The sequence below is a fragment of the Helicoverpa zea genome, chromosome 11, assembly GCF_022581195.2.
Source record: "Helicoverpa zea isolate HzStark_Cry1AcR chromosome 11, ilHelZeax1.1, whole genome shotgun sequence".
Taxonomy (NCBI): Eukaryota; Metazoa; Arthropoda; class Insecta; order Lepidoptera; family Noctuidae; genus Helicoverpa; species Helicoverpa zea.
The window spans coordinates 10,528,216-10,549,110 of NC_061462.1; the positions used below are offsets into that span (position 1 = coordinate 10,528,216).

At 36.2% G+C, this 20,895-nt stretch overlaps 7 non-coding genes across 7 annotated transcripts; 3 read left to right on the top strand and 4 right to left on the bottom strand.

The window, feature by feature from the left end:
* Positions 1–1,332: 1,332 nt before the first annotated feature.
* Trnag-acc lies at positions 1,333–1,403 on the bottom strand. The gene has a single exon. It is a non-coding gene; the product is annotated as a tRNA-Gly (tRNA).
* Positions 1,404–2,820: 1,417 nt separating this feature from the next.
* On the top strand, positions 2,821–2,891 carry Trnag-gcc. Its single transcript has one exon. It is a non-coding gene; the product is annotated as a tRNA-Gly (tRNA).
* A 705-nt stretch (positions 2,892–3,596) lies between these two features.
* Positions 3,597–3,667, top strand: Trnag-gcc. Its single transcript has one exon. It is a non-coding gene; the product is annotated as a tRNA-Gly (tRNA).
* A 723-nt stretch (positions 3,668–4,390) lies between these two features.
* Positions 4,391–4,461, top strand: Trnag-gcc. The gene has a single exon. It is a non-coding gene; the product is annotated as a tRNA-Gly (tRNA).
* Positions 4,462–9,544: 5,083 nt separating this feature from the next.
* Positions 9,545–9,615, bottom strand: Trnag-gcc. The gene has a single exon. It is a non-coding gene; the product is annotated as a tRNA-Gly (tRNA).
* Positions 9,616–10,428: 813 nt separating this feature from the next.
* Positions 10,429–10,499, bottom strand: Trnag-gcc. Its single transcript has one exon. It is a non-coding gene; the product is annotated as a tRNA-Gly (tRNA).
* A 1,061-nt stretch (positions 10,500–11,560) lies between these two features.
* Trnag-gcc lies at positions 11,561–11,631 on the bottom strand. Its single transcript has one exon. It is a non-coding gene; the product is annotated as a tRNA-Gly (tRNA).
* Between the last annotated feature and the right edge of the window lie 9,264 nt (positions 11,632–20,895).

The following is a 20,895-nucleotide window of genomic DNA, read 5'->3' on the forward strand; positions in this document are numbered from 1 at the left end:
AAAGGTTCCGAAACTACTGAACGATCATCCCCCGAGCCTTTTCCCAACTATGTTGGGGTCGGCTTCCAGTCTAACCGGATTCAGCTGAGTACCAGTGCTTTACAAAGAGTGACTGCCTATCTGACTTCCTCAACCCAGTTACCCGGCAACCCAATACCCCTTGGTTAGACTGGTGTCAGACTTACTGGTGTCTGCCGGGACCTATAGTTTAACGTGCCATCCGAAACATAGGTTTCCAAGATATACTTAGAAAGTACATACAAACTTAGAAACCGAAACTACCTACTGAACAGATTTGAAAAATTCTTTCACAGTTGGTTTACACTCTTCCCGAGTAACATAGTACACACACGGGCAGTAGTTCCCACGACGCGGTCGAGAATTGCTAGACATAGACATATCTAATATTGAACGATTTTCAAGTTCTTGTATAGCGAATAGATAGAAATAGGTTTCGTGATTCTCTTGCGAATTCAAGAAAATTTACTGCTCAATGCTGAATATTCCAACGTTTGTAAATTGCATACAATGATTGCATTTAGATTCTTCAATACATCAAGATGCAAACATGATCGGTATCTGATTTGAGTTTATGTTGGAATTATGTACCCGTGAATTAATAAAAAACAGGTGCCTATGTTTATTTTATTATTGCTGATAGGCACGCCATTGATTTGACAACTGTATGTACAAACTGTAAATATAATATTAATATAACTTTTTGACTAATCAGTAAAAACTATCTAATTATCACTATTTATTACAGGTATAGGTAGTATTTAAAGGTGCATTTTTTTTTACAGATTTTTTTTATATTTTTTTATATTTCGCGGGTTCGATCCTAGGTCAGGCAAGTACCAATGCAACTTTTCTAAGTTTGTATGTACTTTCTTACTGCCCGTGTGTGTACTATGTTACTCGGGAAGAGTGTAAATTTCCAACTGTAAAAGAATTTTTCAAATCTGTTCAGTAGGTAGTTTCGGTTTCTAAGTTTGTATGTACTTTCTAAGTATATGTTGGAAACCTATGTTTCGGATGGCACGTTAAACTGTAGGTCCCGGCAGACGCCAGTAAGTCTGACACCAGTCTAACCAAGGGGTATCGGGTTGCCCGGGTAACTGGGTTGAGGAGGTCAGATAGGCAGTCGCTTCTTGTAAAGCACTGGTACTCAGGTGAATCCGGTTAGACTGGAAGCCGACCCCAAACATGATTGGGAAAAAGGCTCGGAGGATGGATGTTTTATATATGTAGAATCTACGCAGGATGGACAATCTTGTTTCACCGGGACCTCAAACCATCGAGATTTTCTCGCGACATATAAAAAAGAGATATTGCATCGGCCGGGAATCGAACCCGGGCCGCCCGCGTGGTAGGCGAGCATTCTACCACTGAACCACCGATGCTCATACTAATAGCCACGAATCATAGTTTTATAAAATAACTACACATAGTCTTACTTCATAATATTGAAGAGGTTTAAGATGATAAGGCACATTCACTTTTGTGCAATCCATTAAGAGTACCACAAAACACGCTGCAAACTTTTAGTCGGCCGATAGTTTGTTTGAGCTCATATATCAGTATGACGATGAATGGTAGACACATTATAAAGATCCAGGTATTTAGCCGGCATCAGACCGACTGAAAACTGTGGTTGGAATCATGATTTTCATATTGATTTTTGACACTTAGGTACGCGAATATTAGACATTTAAATAAAACTACTTTTACGGACTCTATCGCGGTTATATTAATATTATTTAATCTCGACGTTTCGGATCCTTTACAGCATCCATGGTCATGGGCAGACTGAGATCATGATTTTCTTTAATATTTTTTTTGCTAACCATCGGGTTAACTGTTTGCCGACTGTTTAGTCATCAGTGTGCTCTAATGGTCGTACTCAAACAGTTTAGATTTTTGTATTCTTCAATTACTGCAGTTAATGGGCGTTATTTCTGAATATTATTACTTTCTGAAGGCAATCACTTCTGCTAGCCTTAGATTAGCATCTTTGAGACTTTAAGGTGAAATATATCGGGTGTGTCGTTCATAATCACATTAAATGAAATTATGCGTTAATACTGGTTAATATATGTCGATTAACACAAAGAAAAAAGAAAAAACCGTAAAAATAAAAAAAATATTTTTTCAAACAAAGTAAATATAATAAAAGTGTGCGAAAATTAGAACACCATATAAAAGTCAGTCATTACAAACAACTGAAATTCGCCCTTGAAAACTGACAGCTGTCAACTGATCAAAACATTCGATACTCTTAACTTTATCTCTGCTTTACACATGTGTTCTAAATTATAAAAACGAAAAATGACTCTTGTGGTTAAACCACTGAATGGATTAATTTTTTTTTTTACAATTCACCATAGAATATCATAAAGTATAATAAGCATGCGATAGGATTTAATGTGATTGCGAACGACACACCCTGTATAGGAAGAAATATGCGAGGTTCTTTGAAAGAGTTACCGCGGCCCTGGTACACGCTCCCGAGGGAACCTGGTGGGTTTTAGCCAGTTAGAGCCTGACTATCTTTCACATTGCACCCACATAAGAAGAGGTCGCTTTATGATTTCTCGTCAAAAAATATGTATGTATTTATTCATTGATGTTTTATTAACTATTTAACTGATTTAATGAGGAACTCAGATAGTGTAGAAAGGACCTAAGTTACTTTTTATTCGTATGGGAAGTAGTTCCCTCGGAATGCGGGTGAAGCCGCGGGGGTCAGCTAATATTTACCTACATAAGTGAAAGGTACAAAGTTGCATTTGTAACGGTTATTGATAATAATGTTCATAAGCATCGGTGGTTCAGTGGTAGAATGCTCGCCTGCCACGCGGGCGGCCCGGGTTCGATTCCCGGCCGATGCAAGAATCTTTTTGAAATAGGTACTTTTAACTTTTTGAGGATCCTGTTTAAAATAGGAACTTTTACGTTTTTTTTTTCAGTATTTCTGAAAAAGGTTTTGAATTTCTTTTAAGTGAAATGGGATTTCAAGGTGGTGGACTTATCAAATATACTAGTACTTGCCTTTGGAAATCATATGTTTTGCCTAAAAGGCTTTTTTTTGTTGTCACTGGGCTAAAATTGCTATTACGGATCCCCTTCCCATCGGGGGACAGGAGAGGGGTATGTGGGACTCCCGGTAAAGCCGTTCTCGGTATACCCACTAAAAAGGTCCAGCGGCACTCCGACCTCGCCTAAGTGGAGGGGAAGTTGCCTAAGTCTGGGAATCTATGGCGTCCAGTCCTGCTTAAAAGGCCTATGTTGAGCAGTAGACTTCTTATGACCGGGAAGATGAAATTCAACCTCTTGGTCTTGGACTTATTTTATCTTATATAAAAGTATGTATGTGCCTGGTATTAAAATAAGTTCAATACATAAAATTAATATTTTCAAAACTGCAATATGCAGGTACTTACCTATAACCAGATAAAATACCTACACTTGGTTAAGTAATACACAGTAGTTAATTCAGCAAATTGTAAAATCTGCTGAGTAGATATTTGTGAAAGTATAGTTTTTTCCGTCTGAACAACAAAAACTGAGATGTACATTTCCTATTACCATCATAAGCATCGGTGGTTCAGTGGTAGAATGCTCGCCTGCCACGCGGGCGGCCCGGGTTCGATTCCCGGCCGATGCAGTACCCTTTTTGTTCCCTTAATTTTTATCTTTCAGCATCTGCTAGTGACCAATTTCCACAATTATTTATATTTGACGTGCAGGAGTTCTTGAGCAGTATACCTTTTAATTATATACCTATTATTTCCAAATTATTGCGGTCGGCTTCAGGTCTGACTGAATGCTGCTCAGCATCAGTACCTATTTTATATGAAGCGACTGCCTATTGACCTCCTCAATTCACGCTCTCGGGCAACCCGATACCCCCTAGTAAGACTGGTTGGCAGACTTCCTGTATTCTGACAACCCATAACGTATAATGAAAAAGTAAACAGCATGCGGTGCCTGTAGCGTGCGAGTGCTGAAATGTCCCGTACCCCGAATGCAGGCTCTAAAGATCAATAAAAAAGCCATTACCAAGTATTAGACCGTAATGATAAGAAACCCATTCAGGCGACCTGACCCAGGCCCAACGTTTGACCAGAGGGGACAGGCCCTTGGGCCAGTTTTCATGTGGACCAAACTGGTGACCTCATTTTTCATTTGACCACCATACGTAATTGGGATTTTATATAAGGTGCTATAAATTGATGTTTCTCTTGATATGTGCTTCAATGCACTATGATGAACCAAATTATTATGTAGCGAGGTCAAATCGAGGTGAAAGGTGGTCTTGCGCATCTTCACTTCATATTTTTACAAAGACGTTTGGAGTTGATTGCTTGGTTAGCTACATTAACTATCAGCATCGGTGGTTCAGTGGTAGAATGCTCGCCTGCCACGCGGGCGGCCCGGGTTCGATTCCCGGCCGATGCAATGTTCTTTTTAGTTTTTACTTCGAAAACATAAAAGAAACAAACCATGAACTGTTGTTGTGGCTTATTTTTATAAGTACCGCAAGTACTTTAAATTTTCTAAAAGTACAAATATTTTTTTAACCAAAATTCGAAACCTAATATCTATATCATTCCTTATAAAAATGGCGGACAGCCAAAAAATGAAAATGTCTGCGGCGACCATTAAAATTATAATTTTAATTAATTTCCTTCCTCAAGAATTTCTTATTTTGTCAGTAATATGGTAATTTGCCACAGCTACGGGGTCCCATTAAATTAATATTACTATTTAAAAAGGTACAGGGGGTATATTTACGTAAGAAAGTACCTGAACCGACCATAATGAAGGTGGTTCATTATTATTTATAGCCCGTTTTACGACTATAAAGCCTTACTATGATTCTGAATACTTTTCTTAAAAAATTGAATTTCTTCTCTATTCAGTAGTTAAGGGATATTTTTTAAAGAAATAAATAGGTCCTTTGTTCTTTATATTGCGATTTTTGGAACTTTAAAGTAATGTAAGTAATGTTACCTATGGGTTATGGGGATGATTTTTTTGATGAGTTTTAGATTTAGTGTTTTTTTTTGTTTTACTAGGATAGTTTTTTATACGTATTGTAAATATCTATGTAAATTGTCTCTCTTTATATAACCAAATGTATTGTTAACCCACTAATATTATAACTGTGAAATTACCTAACTCTGCCTGTTTGTTACGCATTTAATCCAAAACCGATTTAAATGAATATATTGAGCCTGAGGAAGTACATAGGCTACTTCGGGGCTGCGGGTTGTTCGAAAGAGATACCGCGGCCCTGGTACATAAACGGCCTATGACGGAACACGACGGTTTTTAGTCAGTAAGAGTCTGACACTCCCTCACTGCTGCTAACCCACAGCGGGAGGGGTCATTTGATGATGTTTGACGTCGAAAAAAAAAAAAAGAACATAGGCTACTTTTAATCTAGGTGCAGGAATTACTTCTCTCGGGAGGCGGGGAACAGCTAGTGTGCTAGAAAATCATTATTTCTGCCCTAGAAAGCTACACTGTATATATTTTGAGGCACATGATGTCATATTTCTTCGAGATGCTGAAACCGTTAGACAAATCTTGTTAGGTATTATGTATAATATAAGAAAACATAAAAAAGTTGTTTGGGAAATACAATTACATTTCTCGGTCTCGACAATATAGATTCGTTGTCAGTTAGACAGCATACCTAGACAAGTTATTTATAATTCTAGACGGTAGCAAATATTCGCTGTTCGCCTGTTCGGGCTCATTACTTTTTACTAAGACTATGATTCATACTAACTGCTATTACTGTTCCTACCTTCATGACTGACTAAAATGTCTTCATAAATATAAAGGCATATTTGGGAAACATTACCTAGATTTTTTACAGGTTTTTCTGTTTTTAGTACTGTTGAAGAAATTGTAAGAAAAATGTTTCTCATCTAAAATCTATTGTCTCTTAAGTCTATTTGTGAAGGTCTGGAGTATAAACAGAAACATGGATGGATAAGAAGGAAGAGTACGGCCACAGAAGCGATGGATCATCGAATGTAATTTTTTGAGATAACGACTGACACAGAAGCATGGAAAAGGAGGTCATGCTGTGTCGATTGCAAATAAATCTCGGATAAACGTAAATGGATGATGATTGTTTGTTCAAGAATATTTAGCACAGACTCCAGGCAGGACCTAATTTCAATCACAGACAACCAGGCGTGAAGTTTCGCCCATTCAAACTGGCGATTTAACGCCTGCTTAAGATTATCGTTATAATCAAATGAAGCAACCGACCCTTTTATTTAAATACATTTTGCAATACACAATACACACAGCTTTACACAAATACAATTTAAACAATAGCTACATAAAGTCCAGTTGTAATAAACACAGTTTGCCGGGGTAGCCGCCATATTGATCCACTTTAATAAATAAATGTCCATCGGGTCACGCGCGATGTCTTCAATACTTTCTGTGATGTCACCCTTTGGTTTATTAAGTTATTTATACGAGCTTCGTGATATTAAAGTAGTCTGTTATTACATAAATATAGTAATTGTAAGGTTGGGGAGTTCACTGTTGTACTGTTACAGCCTTTTTATCGTCCCACTGCTGGGCACAGGCCTCCTCTCACAAGGAGAAGGTTTGAGCATTAATCACCACGCTTGCTCAATGCGGGTTGGTGATTTCAGACTATATAGTCCAGGTTTCCTCAAGATGTTTTCCTTCACCTTTTTATCAGCCATTGGCGTCCAAGATATATTTAGAAAGTACATATAACTTTGAAAAGTTGCATTTTTACTTGCCTGACCTGGAATCGAACCCGCGCCCTCATACTCGAGACGTTCGTTCTTTACCCACTAGGCCACCAAGACCACGGGGAGTTTGATGTTATAAATTGGTAGATAGCTGTCGTATTTGCCGATACATTCTGCACTCTTATAAGTAAGTATACTTACCTACCTATAGCTACTTCAGGATATGAAAATCATTCCATTATAAGTTTTCATGCAGATTGAAATATATTTTTATTTGAAATGATTAGAATTACGATTGATATTGTAGGATAAACGGATGTTTGTGACATTTTTGCGTTTTCACGATAGGTAATTTAACTTACATATCGTAGTTACATTATGCTATTACGCTTAGCAATTTTTATTCGCGTGCAGAAACTAGTTCGAAACTGAAGGGAAGTAGTTTTGTTTTAAATAATTTCTTTGTCTTCTAGAACATCCCAATTTTGTTCTACTCTTCTTATGTACCTATTCTTCTTATGTACTCACATTATGTGCTCTCTTATGTACTCTTCTTATGAACTCTGTTATGTACTCTTCTTATGTGCTCTCTTATGTACTCTCTTATCTACTCTTCTTATGTGCTCTCTTATGTACTCTCTTATGTACTCTTCTTATATACTCTCTTATGTAGTCTCTTATGTACTCTTCTTATCTACTCTCTTATGTACTCTTCTTATGTACTCTCTTATGTGCTCTCTTATGTACTCTCTTATGTGCTCTCTTATGTACTCATCTTATGTACTCTTCTTATGTGCTCTTCTTATGTACTTTCTTATGTACTTTTCTTATGTACTCTTCTTATCTACTCTCTGATGTACTCTTCTTATGTACTCTCTTATGTGCTCTCTTATGTACTCATCTTATGTACTCTTCTTATGTGCTCTTCTTATGTACTTTCTTATGTACTTTTCTTATGTACTCTCTTATGTACTCTTCTTATGTACTCTCTTATGTAGTCTCTTATGTACTCTTCTTATGAACTCTGCTATGTGCTCCTCTTATGTGCTCTCTTATGTACTCTTCTTATGTACTCTCTTATGTACTCTTCTTATGTGCTCTCTTATGTACTCTCTTATGTACTCTTCTTATATACTCTCTTATGTAGTCTCTTATGTACTCTTCTTATCTACTCTCTTATGTACTCTTCTTATGTACTCTCTTATGTGCTCTCTTATGTACTCTTCTTATGTACTCTCTTATGTGCTCTCTTATGTACTCATCTTATGTACTCTTCTTATCTACTCCTCTTATGTACTCTCTTATGTACTCCTCTTATGTGCTAACTTATGTACTCTCTTATATACTCTTCTTATGTACTCCTCTTATGTACTCTTCTCTCCCTTATGTACTCTTCTTATGAACTCTACTATGTACTCCTCTTATGTGCTCTCTTATGTACTCTCTTATGTAGTCTCTTATGTACTTTTCTTATGTACTCTCTTATGTACCCTTCTTATGTACTCCTGTTATGTACTTTCTTATGTACTCTTCTTATGTACTATCTTATATACTCTTCTTATGTACTTTTCTTATGTACTCTCTTATGTACCCTTCTTATGTACTCTCTTATGTACTCTTCTTATGTACTATCTTATATACTCTTCTTATGTACTCTCTTATGTACTCTCTTATGTACTCTTCTTATGTACTCTCTTATGTACTCTTCTTATGAACTCTACTATGTACTCCTCTTATGTGCTCTCTTATGTACTCTCTTATGTACTCTTCTTATGTACTCTCTTATGTAGTCTCTTATGTACTCTTCTTATGTACTCTCTTATGTACTCTTCTTATGAACTCTACTATGTACTCCTCTTATGTGCTCTCTTATGTACTCTCTTATGTACTCTTCTTATGTACTCTCTTATGTACCCTTCTTATGTACTCCTGTTATGTACTCTCTTATGTACTCTTCTTATGTACTCTTCTTATGTACTATCTTATGTACTCTTCTTATATACTAACTTATGTACTCTTCTTATGAACTCTGCTATGTACTCCTCTTATGTGCTCTCTTATGTACTCTTCTTATATACTAACTTATGTACTCTTCTTATGTACCTATTCTTCTTATGTACTCACATTATATGCTCTCTTATGTACTCTTCTTATGAACTCTGCTATGTACTCCTCTTATGTGCTCTCTTATGTACTCTTCTTATGTACTCCTCTTATGTACTCTCTTATATACTCTCTTATTTACACTCTTCTTATGTACTCTTCTTATAAACTCTGTTATGTACTCCTTTTATGTACTCTTTTATAAACTCTCTTATGTGCTCTCTTAATATATTATATTATTTAGAGATAGACTGTTGTTACTCATTAATTACATATAATATTAACTGTAAGAAATAGATCAATGACAGGAATTTATCCATAATAATAAACAGAATTATTTTTTTTAATGTTTTTCTTTTATTTTTATAATTGAATATTTAATGTCTAGAACTCTCTCCAATTTAATATCTCGCTTGCGATATTTTTATTGTGTGTACACATGTGTTTGAGCATTTTTTTCCTTTTTTAAAATTATTTATTGAATTAAAGTTAAACCAGTTTTTCTCAGGACTCCTGGGATAGATTTCGAAATGCTTTGGTCTGGGACCTAATATATGGAACATAATACACTATGCAGTTAGGTACTGTGGGCAATACTTTATCCCGCCTTTCATACAAAGAATAGGAGTGTCTTTTATTAATAGAGTACAGAAAATCTTAAGTATAATAATGTCAAAAAGATAAATTGCATCGGCCGGGAATCGAACCCGGGCCGCCCGCGTGGCAGGCGAGCATTCTACCACTGAACCACCGATGCTACATGTTCGTCATTAGAAAAGCAAGATTTCAATTCAAATTGTTCAGATAGTAAAACCATTCTCTTTTACATTTCTCAATATAACATCTTTTTTTTAACGACGTCAAAAATCATCAAATGACCCTTCCCGCTGTGGGTTAGCAGCGGTGAGGGAGTGTCAGACTCTTACTGACTAAAAACCGTCGTGTTCCGTCGTATGCTTTTCGTATGCTTTCTTTGAATTGTATAAATCGCTTTTCTAGTAACGATTGCACTAAAATTATTTTGTATAATTTATTAATACATTTTTAGCTCAATTTGGATTGTATAACATTCTCAGGACTAGATAGAAAACTGTATGAAATATGTAAATTTTATTTTTTCTTTTAAAAAGAGTGTCCATGGAGTTTCTTGCCGGTTCTTCTCCATGAGACCAACTCTTTGGAACCGTGCTCCTAACTTTGACGTTTCGAAAGAGCTTTCATAGGCCTATTTGAAATAAAAAAAAATGAGTTTGAGTTTGAGAGTTTATGTACCAGGGCCGCGGTTACTCTTTCGAACAATCTGGCAGCCCCGGCAGTCAATATAACATCTCGGTTTGTAGATCAGTGGTCGATATTAGAAGATAAGCTATAAACTATAGAATTATGTTTCACTAGTTGTTTTTCAGGGGTTTTACTGGAGTGCCATGGAAACTACTGCCCGTACCGGGATAAAATAAGGTACGAACAAACGTTTCCTCTGTATTATAATAGTGTCAATTGTATCTATAATGTATTGTAATTGTATACATGTCTGATTAATGATTGCTTCAAAACTTAATAAAAAGTATCTTGCATCGGCCGGGAATCGAACCCGGGCCGCCCGCGTGGCAGGCGAGCATTCTACCACTGAACCACCGATGCTTATGCTTCTGTGTTAGAAACGCAACGCTATTTCAAATGGTACCAATAGCAAAACCATTCACTTTTACATTTCTCAATACCTAGAGGTACATAATAACATCTTGGTTTATAGTTCCGAGGATGACATTAGAATCGGTTGTCATCAATCGGCTCAGAATTTTTTGTAGATATACTTATAATGTAAATGGTATACTTAAATATTCACCAGTTTCACCAGCGTCCAGAGAACTGATTCCCCTAGCCGTATATTGACAAAAACCCGGCCAAATGCGAGTCGGAATCGCGCACGAAGGGTTCCATGCCATTACTTATAAAACGGACAAAACATCACGTTTGCTGTATGGGGGCCCCCCAAAATAATTATTATATTCTAGTTTACAGTATTTGTTGTATAGCGGCAACAAAAATACATCATCACCTGTGAAAGTTTCAAGTCTCTAACTATCACGGTTCATGAGATACAGCCTGGGGACAGAAGGACGGATACACGAGCGAAAACAATAAGGTCCCGTTTTACCCTCTGGGTACGGAACCCTAGAAACTGTCCTGTAACCTTCTCCGGGGGCCAATTTTCCTGCAACTGCATTGTCAATACAATAGCCGATCATCAGGAGAGTAGGTACAAGTTACAGGAAGCCACAAACATATATTTTTAATTTCGTTACAATATTTACCTCAGTACCTATTATTTGCTTTCTCGTAAATTACGTGATTACAATGCACTTACTCAAGTCATTCAACTAGGTGTTGCATGAACGCCTATTACAAATGCAATATTGCATTGGGCTTGCAATTCGGACGTTCCATGCGTAATTTGTATTGCATCTGTCACCCAGAGACTTATTGGAGAATTCCATATATATCACCAAGCTAGGTATTTGTATAGGTTTCATAGCAGTAAAAATACCTAAACTGTACGTAATTAGAATGATTACCTAATAGAGGTTTTCTCGAAAAATATCTTTACATTGTCACGTTGATAGAAGTAATTATAGATAACAACAAAATCTTGTTACAAATGTTACAAAATCTTTAAATAATATAAATACCAAAACGTATTATGCATCGGCCGGGAATCGAACCCGGGCCGCCCGCGTGGCAGGCGAGCATTCTACCACTGAACCACCGATGCTTGATATCTGCCAGCCATAAATGCCGACTTAAATCAATATAAAAGTAATAAAAACTGAAGATGTGCGCAAGAGCACCTTTCACCTTGATTTGACCTCGTTTCTACTGTAAATGTTGGTTCTGCAAATATTCTGTTGCTTTCGCGGTTTATGTTTTAGGTATTTATTTATACTTTATTACACTTACCTACATTCAGTTTTAGATAAGTATATATTTTAGAAAAAATATGTAGGTACAAAGGCTAGGTTGACCTAGATACGAGTTCTCTTACAGCATACCTTAGAGTGAAAAATATTTTTATTCAATTTATGTAATTTTATTTTATATAAATGTTTTCTTTCTTAATAAAGCTTGGATGTTTCACATTCGGGAATACAATTTGGGACACTGAAACAATTTTACAATTTGAAACTTAATTCTGGTTACATAATGACAATGTAAAACATTTTTGATGAATGTTTACAATCATTTGAGCGTTAAATTGATAAGCGAGAACTCAAATTGAATTATGTTTTTTTTCTACGATCCAATAACAAGATAAGAAAGTACCTATTGTACAAAGAAGATAAAACAAATGATAATCGTCACGTTTGTATTATTTGAAACGTGTAAAAATGTAGTAGAAATAAAAACACTTATAGTGTAATTCACCAATCATCATCCTCCGAGCTTTTTCCCAACTATGTTGGGGTCGGCTTCCAGTCTAACCGGATGTAGCTGAGTACCAGTGCTTTAATGTAATTCACCAAATACCTATACAAAATAATCATTTATATTAATACCAAAGGGTCCATTTAGATAATTTTGACCACATACTTTTACAAATACAACTATTTCAAAAAAATACATCTTGCCTACCAAGTACAATTTGAACTAAAATGGAGCAGACAAAACACCACGACTTGGTAGCACAGTAAAACATTTTCCATTCAACTTTATCGGTTTTTCATCAATGCTGCTTGAAACCGCAGTTAAAAATAGGGCTGCGAGACTCCAAAATCTCGTAAATCTCTAACCCTAATATTTCAAAGTCCACCATTAAAGGATAAAGTTGTCGATTCAAAGATTGCTTCAGTTCCTATTGCAAACGATCTTGTAGAATTTAACTAAGATATATTACGGAATCATCACTTCCTTTATGATTAAAGGTACAGGTCAGTGGTAACAGTTTTATAAGAAAATCGTACTTATTACTATTGAGTTAAGGTGCATGACAGTTACCACTGATGTGCGGTCTACCGTACGTTTTGAATTCTTGCTACCGACCGCACATGCCGCTACTGCATGAAGTTGAAGGCCGCAGCTGCACTAGTGGTTTGTATGTATTTACGCGAAACCGTTTTGGATCGAAGCGGCGGCATCATGTGCAGCCGCTGCGCTCAGATATCTGTCTATATATGCTGCTGCAGTCCGCAGCGAAATTCAAAGCGTACCCTTAATGGTTTTTTCATAGTTATATCATACGTTATGAATATGTACTGAACTGACTTCATCTTAAAGCAGACAATTAATTAGAACCTTAGATATGAGCCTGGTTAGTACCAATAATATTGGACCGTCAGTTTTGTCGGACAAAGTTTGGAATAGTTACGCAAATGATTATAATATGAAATTTTACGAAAATGTATATCAAACTGTGTCTTTTCCTAAACCTTCATCTGAAAGGCAAAACGAGCTGCGTGTTTTGTAGGGTACTGCAACAATTGACAGCCCGTTTCTAAGTGCAAGTTTTAACGACATCCTCGTTTTTGTGAAGTTGTGCCGTCGCTTCAGTGTTCCCCACGGCGAACGGCAAATATTTCTGTTCACCACAGTGTACATTGTTTTAACTGGAACAGTGCTTCTGGAAGTGGTTAAACATAAGAACAGTTTATGAACATGATGAAGAATTGATAGTCTTTTGTTTTTAATGAGTGACAGTATGACGAGTTATAGGGAGATTGAAGTGGAAGACATATTGTGAAAACTCCAAATAAAATTGGAAACAGGGCAGAAAGAGGATGAAGTTCTTGCGTAATAAAATAAGTTGATGAACTGCTGATTCTGATCACCAAAGGACAACTCGCATTCTAAAATTTAATTAATACAGAGAGGCTGGCTAACTAAACCCAAAAAACTAAAGCCATTTTCCGTTGCAAGCGACGTCACATGCAAAAACTTACTGTAGTACATAAACACAGCATGACGTCACCACTAAGCCCGTTAGTAAGTCGGTTGTAGCTCTCGTTTGCCACCTAAATGTCTTTAATGTAATGTGAAGCACGTTCGTGAATACTTATCTCGTCGCCTCGAGTCCCCTATAAAGCGGTGTTCAGCTGAACGACTGATAAAAGGAACGCTTTGCATATTTTGGTTAAAAAAGAGCGAATGGACTGTTGAGCAATGTAATTCAGACCTACAGTGCATTGCCAGAAAGAAGCGCAAATGTAATGTAGTTGGGTTATGGGGTCGCTACAACGCTGGATTGTTATAGATCTAGGTACATATTAACACGCTTTTATTAGATTGACTCATATGTAATGTAATGGAACTATGTACTATGTAACGGAATCAAAGGAAACTAATTTAGCCATCTTCCAAGGATTGTAGCGTCATACATAATTTAGATTTATTGAAACTTTACATGCTCTTACAGTCGCATGTGACGCTTTAGACATACCATGATATGGTGATGACGCGTCTTATTTGGTTACGGCTTACTAAAAAGATTCTACAAAATATATGTATTCGCCATATCGGTTGCAGTGGAGATTCTACGATTTGACGTGCCAGGGACAAATCCCGGGAATAAGATAAGCGCTGCAAAAATTCCCCTCACGGAAAGAATCTTTCGATTTCAGCCGTCACGTGTGAACACGCACTAAACGTGCGGATTTAGATACAGGGGGAGGTTCTTTGAAATACGTTTCGAAAATGGGTCGTCTTCCGTTTGAGCCTTTTGTGTATTTTTCCTTTTGTCTTCCATCTCTCCCTTCTAAATGTTTCATATTTTTAAGTAAATGTTTTCTTTTAAACCGTCGTTCGTTAACTGTGACTAACTCTCATCTCTATTCAGCTAAAGGGATGAATTTCCATAAATCCTTTTCGGCAAATTCAGACGAGATCTGAATAATCCTTTCAGTAGTTGGGCGGTTGTCAGAGACACGTGGTGGAATATTTATGATTTCTGAGTTAACGCTAAACTATTTTGGATTAGGTACTCGGACAGTGTTCTGATGGAGGGTACTTAAATTTCAATTGTAGTTGTTGGACATTTGTAGCTAGGATAATGTTAGGAGTTTGGACAAAATTATACGAGTCGTATACATCAGCAGGTTTTCTAAAGCACTACTATTACATTACTACACTATTATACTACACTATTATATTATACTATTGGAGGAGCTAAGAGTCGGGCCTTCCGAGTTACCTTTTTAAATGGGCTTTAAAAATAGCGAAAAGTATGTCGTTTTACAGATTCTTTATTATCGTACCTATAACTAAATATATAAATAAAATGGGAAATGGAACTGATCAATCGCATTTCAGAAAAGTGGTGGCTGCCGAATCTATCGCAATTGGTTTACACATGTGTGAACTGAAACTTGACATCATCATTTTTTAAAAACTTGACATCGAACACTTTTTAACCTTAAAATTTCACTAGTTCTCATGTGTCTATGGTTATTACATATTTGCATGAAAAACATGTAAGTAAATTAAATAGATTCAATTCAATAACCATAGGTACTTTTATCAAAGTATTCTAGCTGAGAAGCTCATGCTCAATTTTTTTCTAGTCTATAGAAATTCAAGCCGTTTTCATGGCCCACACATACGGGGTCTTATTGAATAATGTATGTTGTATATGGGGGACCACAAGAACTTTCCCGCTGATTTCGAAGCTGCACTCCAACTAAATTCTATCTCGCTGCCGTATAAGTTGGAGATTAATTATAAACAGCCTGTATATGAAACGGCTGAGAAAATATTTTTATACTTTAGTACTTTTTACTAACTTTGTTCATAGATTTTCTTTCAGGAAATGAGAATATCTTGTAACTTTTGGTATTTTTTTCATTTCCGAGAGGCTAGTTATCTAGGTTCAGATTTTTTCTCGGGTTTTCTATTCAGAAAATAGTGATGAAAAAATCTTTGGCCTTTTCATAAGTTTGGCCAAATTATAATAACTAAATTAGCAGGTTATTATAATTGAACAGGTACAGAAATTCTTCACTGACACATCAGTATAAGACAGGTTATTTAAAAAAGTACAATTGGCACGTGGTTTCAGGAATACTTAGGCCTAATTATTGATAGTCGTATTAGAGAAAATAAATGGTTGCTCTTCCCTGACACCCCTGTAAACATAGAAGGGACGAGGTAATACAGACAGCTGGGACAAAAATGAGGCAAAACGCGAAGTAAAGGCGTTGTTGTTTTTGTGTATCTAGAAGTATATTTCTCTTATTAATATTAACTAACACGAAAGGTAAAACAACTCTTTATTTATAAATTCAACCGTTTTTTTTTTCAAAAAAAAAACATATTAAACCTTCGTTTAGTATGTAGTCCGAAGAAAAAGAGACAGCACTGAAACGTTCAAGATCTTCTTGTTGCCTATTCATTACTTCAAATCTTCGTAACATAAAAGTCATTTGCATAATAGTATCCATCGCGTATTTTTTCACACTATATGCCCTATTCCCAAAACTCAAAAAAGGACATTTAATACCCAAACCACCCACACAATAATACATCACATTCGTTCGCGTTTATATGGTAATACCGGCTGGTTATGAAACCTTATTAAAATTCCACTTCCTCGCTCATACGTCCCCGTTTCCCGCCTAATCCTAGCCATTGTGGCGGGAAAGATTTTTGTTATTATGCTCTATGATTTGGTTTTTTGCATGTTGGTGTTGGTGTATGATTTTCTAGTTGTTGCCGCTTAGAAAACGTAAAGGAAAAAATAGATATGTTAGTAGAAATCTACCTGAAAACTCAGAGATTTGAAGAAAATTTCTTTGGTTAGAATTTTATGTATAATTTTTAAATAATAAATAATTTATAAATAATTTAAGGTAAGTAGGTATATGATTCCATATGGAATGGTACTTTTATCGAAAATTCAAGATGATTTAAAAAATAGAGGACGGCAACAAAGCCTCATACAGTATTAAAAATTAAGTGTTTTTGTAACACTCGTTGCCGGAAATTAATTATTTAAAAAAAATACTCTTTCCTCTCGCTATATGTACGACAACAGCTTTATAGGCTTAACATTATAAATTATCACGCACCGATCAAACAACGCGAGAATGTTAAGCCGACGCGACGCCTTTTTTGTGCGTTATTTACGCAACGGTTTAATAGTCCATTTTTCAAAACTGCGTTCAGCGGATCGATTTTGGGACTTATTGACACATTTTTTTACAAAATTTTCTTCGAGAGTGTAACCTTTTATCAGCAAAAAAACCTGTGTTATTTTATGCAAAGTTATGCACCATTTTAGACTTTCTCTATAATTCCCTTTAAGTAAGGTTTACGCTTAACCAATTTAGTTTTTTCTTCAGTTCGTTATACAATAGGAGAACTTCTTTTAGTAGGTTATTTAATCTAAATTAAAAACATGTGTCTAATAAAATAATATAGGTACTTATATAATTGTATATATATATAATAAATAGTTGTATATATGTATAAGTTTTATTTTTTTCAATTAATGTAAATATTTTGTTATTGACTAGTAACTTTGTATAGATAACATAATTATTAAAAAAATATAGGTACTTGAACGAAAATTCACCACGTAAGTATAGCTGACCATTCAATGGTCCGTTTTACTAACGATATCATTTTGATACCACGGACTGCAACTACGCCTGAAAACTACAATTTATTTGTTTTATTTATTCTTTATTGCAGAATAAACTAGCATATAATTACCCAGTAACTTACTTAAAACAAATCCAGAAAACTTATCAGTGCTTTTCTCAGCAAAACAGTATCTCAGCGTGATATATTCCAAGATTTCAGCAGTGTGATAAAGATGCATTTGTTGGCAACAATATTCAAGCAATGCATTTATTATGGGCTAAAGTTCACCGAAAACTTAATCCTTAGTTTTCTTAAAACAACTGTTAAAGATTGGTTTTGAATGATATCTGCCGACTGCAACTGCCGACCTCCCATGCCGCGACTGCATGAAATCGGTCGATATCTGAGGCCTCTGAGGGCGACTGCTCGTGCTGCTGCCGCTTCGATCCAAAACGGTTTCATGTAAATACGTACAAACCAGTAGTGCAGCTGCGACCGACTTCATGCATGTGCGGTCGGCAGTTGCAGTCGGCAGCAAGCATTCAAAACGTAGGTACCTTTATTATGAACTAGCTTTTGCCCGCGACCTCGTTGGCGTGGAATAGTGAATTGATGCCGACTTAACCAATAGATAGAGAGTAAATTTTATTTTTTGTAATAAAAACTATCCTATGTCCTTTCTCAAGTTCCAGACTGTGTCTGTACCAAATTTCACACAAATCGGTTCTGTAGTTTAGGCGTAAAGAAAAGACAGACGACAGAGAGACTTTCGCATTTATAGTATAAGTTTGGATTTTCCTCCTTCTAGTTTCATGTTAAGGAGTTGTTTTGAAAAAAAAAACGGACGTTTATGTAGTCGGTGTACTTGGGCCGAAGCAAAACTGTTTGTTGCGTTCGCGTAATATTATCAATTCAGCTCTTTTTCTTTCATTGGAATAATGCCAGGAACCGTTTTGAAATAAATATTTTATGTTATACGATTTGTGTGGTTACTTTTGTTGTTTAATTGGTTTAAATTTTTAGCCATTTAAGCCAGAATATATTATATCACTTGTAGCTGATGTTGCATTTTTTGACTTCAACCTAACTTCTGTTCTACGGTTTCAACCGCGGTCCAGGAATTAAAACGGCTCTCATTACCCTAATGTAAAGTAGTGTACCTACGTCCGTCTACCTTTGTTGTCTGATATGTTCATTTCAATCGATGGGGCGTTTTAGTGTGATTGCGAAATGCACAGGTACTTAATATACCTAATTTTCGCATAAATGATATTAGTTATGTTAAAGAAAAAATGTTAGTATATATAAATATAAGGTATTTTGATGCAGCATGTTCAGGAAAACACTGAAGTTAGAGTATAATGTAACGTATTTTCCTACATGCAGCGAACTAATTAGTAGCTTAAGAATTTAGCCAAGTTACTTACTTATATACTCTGAGCAAGACTGCACAAAACCTCAATTTATTCTCCGTAATACCTGCATACCGCAATTTTTAGTCAGCCGATAGTTTCTTAGCGCTTATAAATTAGTATGAAAATGAATGGTAGGATAGTTATCGGCACGAATCTTGAGCTCTGACCTTCACCTGCGCAGAAGTAATTTATTGGGTCCCTTTTGTGGTATGAAGTGAGGCGCGGGGGCGGGCTAAAGCGGTGATTGGCCCGCAGTGCATCGCGTCATAGCCGTCACTCGAAATTGGTTCTTTGCAAATAAATCACTTCTGCGCAGATGTAGGTCAGAGCTCAAGATTCGTGCCGATAACTATAAACACATTACAAAGATCAGGTTTTTAGCCCTTATCAGACTGACTGAAAACATTGATTGGAACCAAGATTTGCTTAAAAAAAATTGCCAACGGTCAATTGTCGGGCTACTATTTACTATTTGGTCTGCAGTGTGCGGGAAGGTACTATAACGTCACACAAATCTTTGTACACCACACAAATAAAGTTTCTACAATGTATGCAAGAGATTTCTTCGGAAATGGAATGTTAAGAAAAATGTTTTCTTTGTAAACTTACCTGGAGGGGTGTACAACGCAAATTGAAAATGTTTTCTTATGAAAACTGTTTTGTGCTGTTACGAATGAATGTGAATCATTTGTGTTTGGTATTTTTCAATCTTGGTTTAGAATGCTGGACTGGAATAGCCGTTTGTGTATGTGACGTACAATGTATAATGTAAGGGAACAAAGTAAATAAAAATGGATAGCAGCATGTTACAATATCTTTTTCTTTCAGAAAATATGAAATAACAGCATGTCATTTGCTAAATAATATGTAATGATAATTATCATCCTCCATTTTACCTCCAATTTTATTTGGTGATTGGCATATTGTCTTCCATACTTATCTATCAGTCGTCATCTCATAACTGACATTATTTTCGCACAATCCATTCTACGTTTCCTTTGCTGTCCCACCTGCACATATAATATGTAGTTACTAACAAAAATGTATCTACTTAGTTGTAGTTTTTGTACCTATGTTTCTACCATAATCCTTAAGAAAACAGGCGTGAAGTTTAACTGTATATCAAGTAGATTTCAAACAAGACAAGCTTATCACGGAACACTGCATTGTTGCAACAGCTGCAGCCTAACTCTTGAGAATATTATGAAATTTTAATTTCTACAAGATTACTTAAGAGCTCCCGCGCTCTGCAGAGTAAACTGACGGCCTGTAGTTGGCCTGATCATTTGCAGACTTTATTTTGAAGAAATAATGTAATAATGGCGTCCACGGCCGCTTTCGGCCACGGCGGCTGTTCTCATATAAGGAGATCAGCCAGCTGCGCAGAACATATTATAGTGCACAAACATTTGCGCAAACACAGGTGCACTCACTACTCCTTCACTCTCATAGCTCGATGGGACGGCAATCCGACACGACCGGCAGAGATCAGGCGCAGGACCGACATTAACGTGCTCTCCGATGCACGAATAAATCAATCATCAACTTCCAGACAACGGGCTGCTTTTTGAACTCGGGCACCTCGGGCACAGCAGCCGCGCTTACGACCACTAGACTAACAAGGCAGTTGATTTTGAAGTAGGCGGTAGGTAAATCAAGTATGCAATCCTTTCGTTTGATATGATACAGGCTATATTGTAATGTGCATTCCATTATTAAATGCCATCCTGATTTCTGAGCCTGATCAAACTAACGGTCGACTAAAAATTTGCAGTGCGTAGAGTTCTAACTCATATTACTTATTAAAAATCTTCTATTGAGAAGAGGGAATTATAAAACTTTGTAAAAAAAAGATAGAATGATTTGCCATACACAAATTAAAATACCTAACATCTATTTATACAAGGTGTTGATTTGCATTTGTGCCATACTTCAGGAGGAGGACATAACATACGTAAATAATCGATTGGAATTACAGTAGACGGGAAATAGCTAATATGCACTGCTTTTTTTGTCATTGTAATGTCGTAGTATTTCAGAAGTAATCCAAT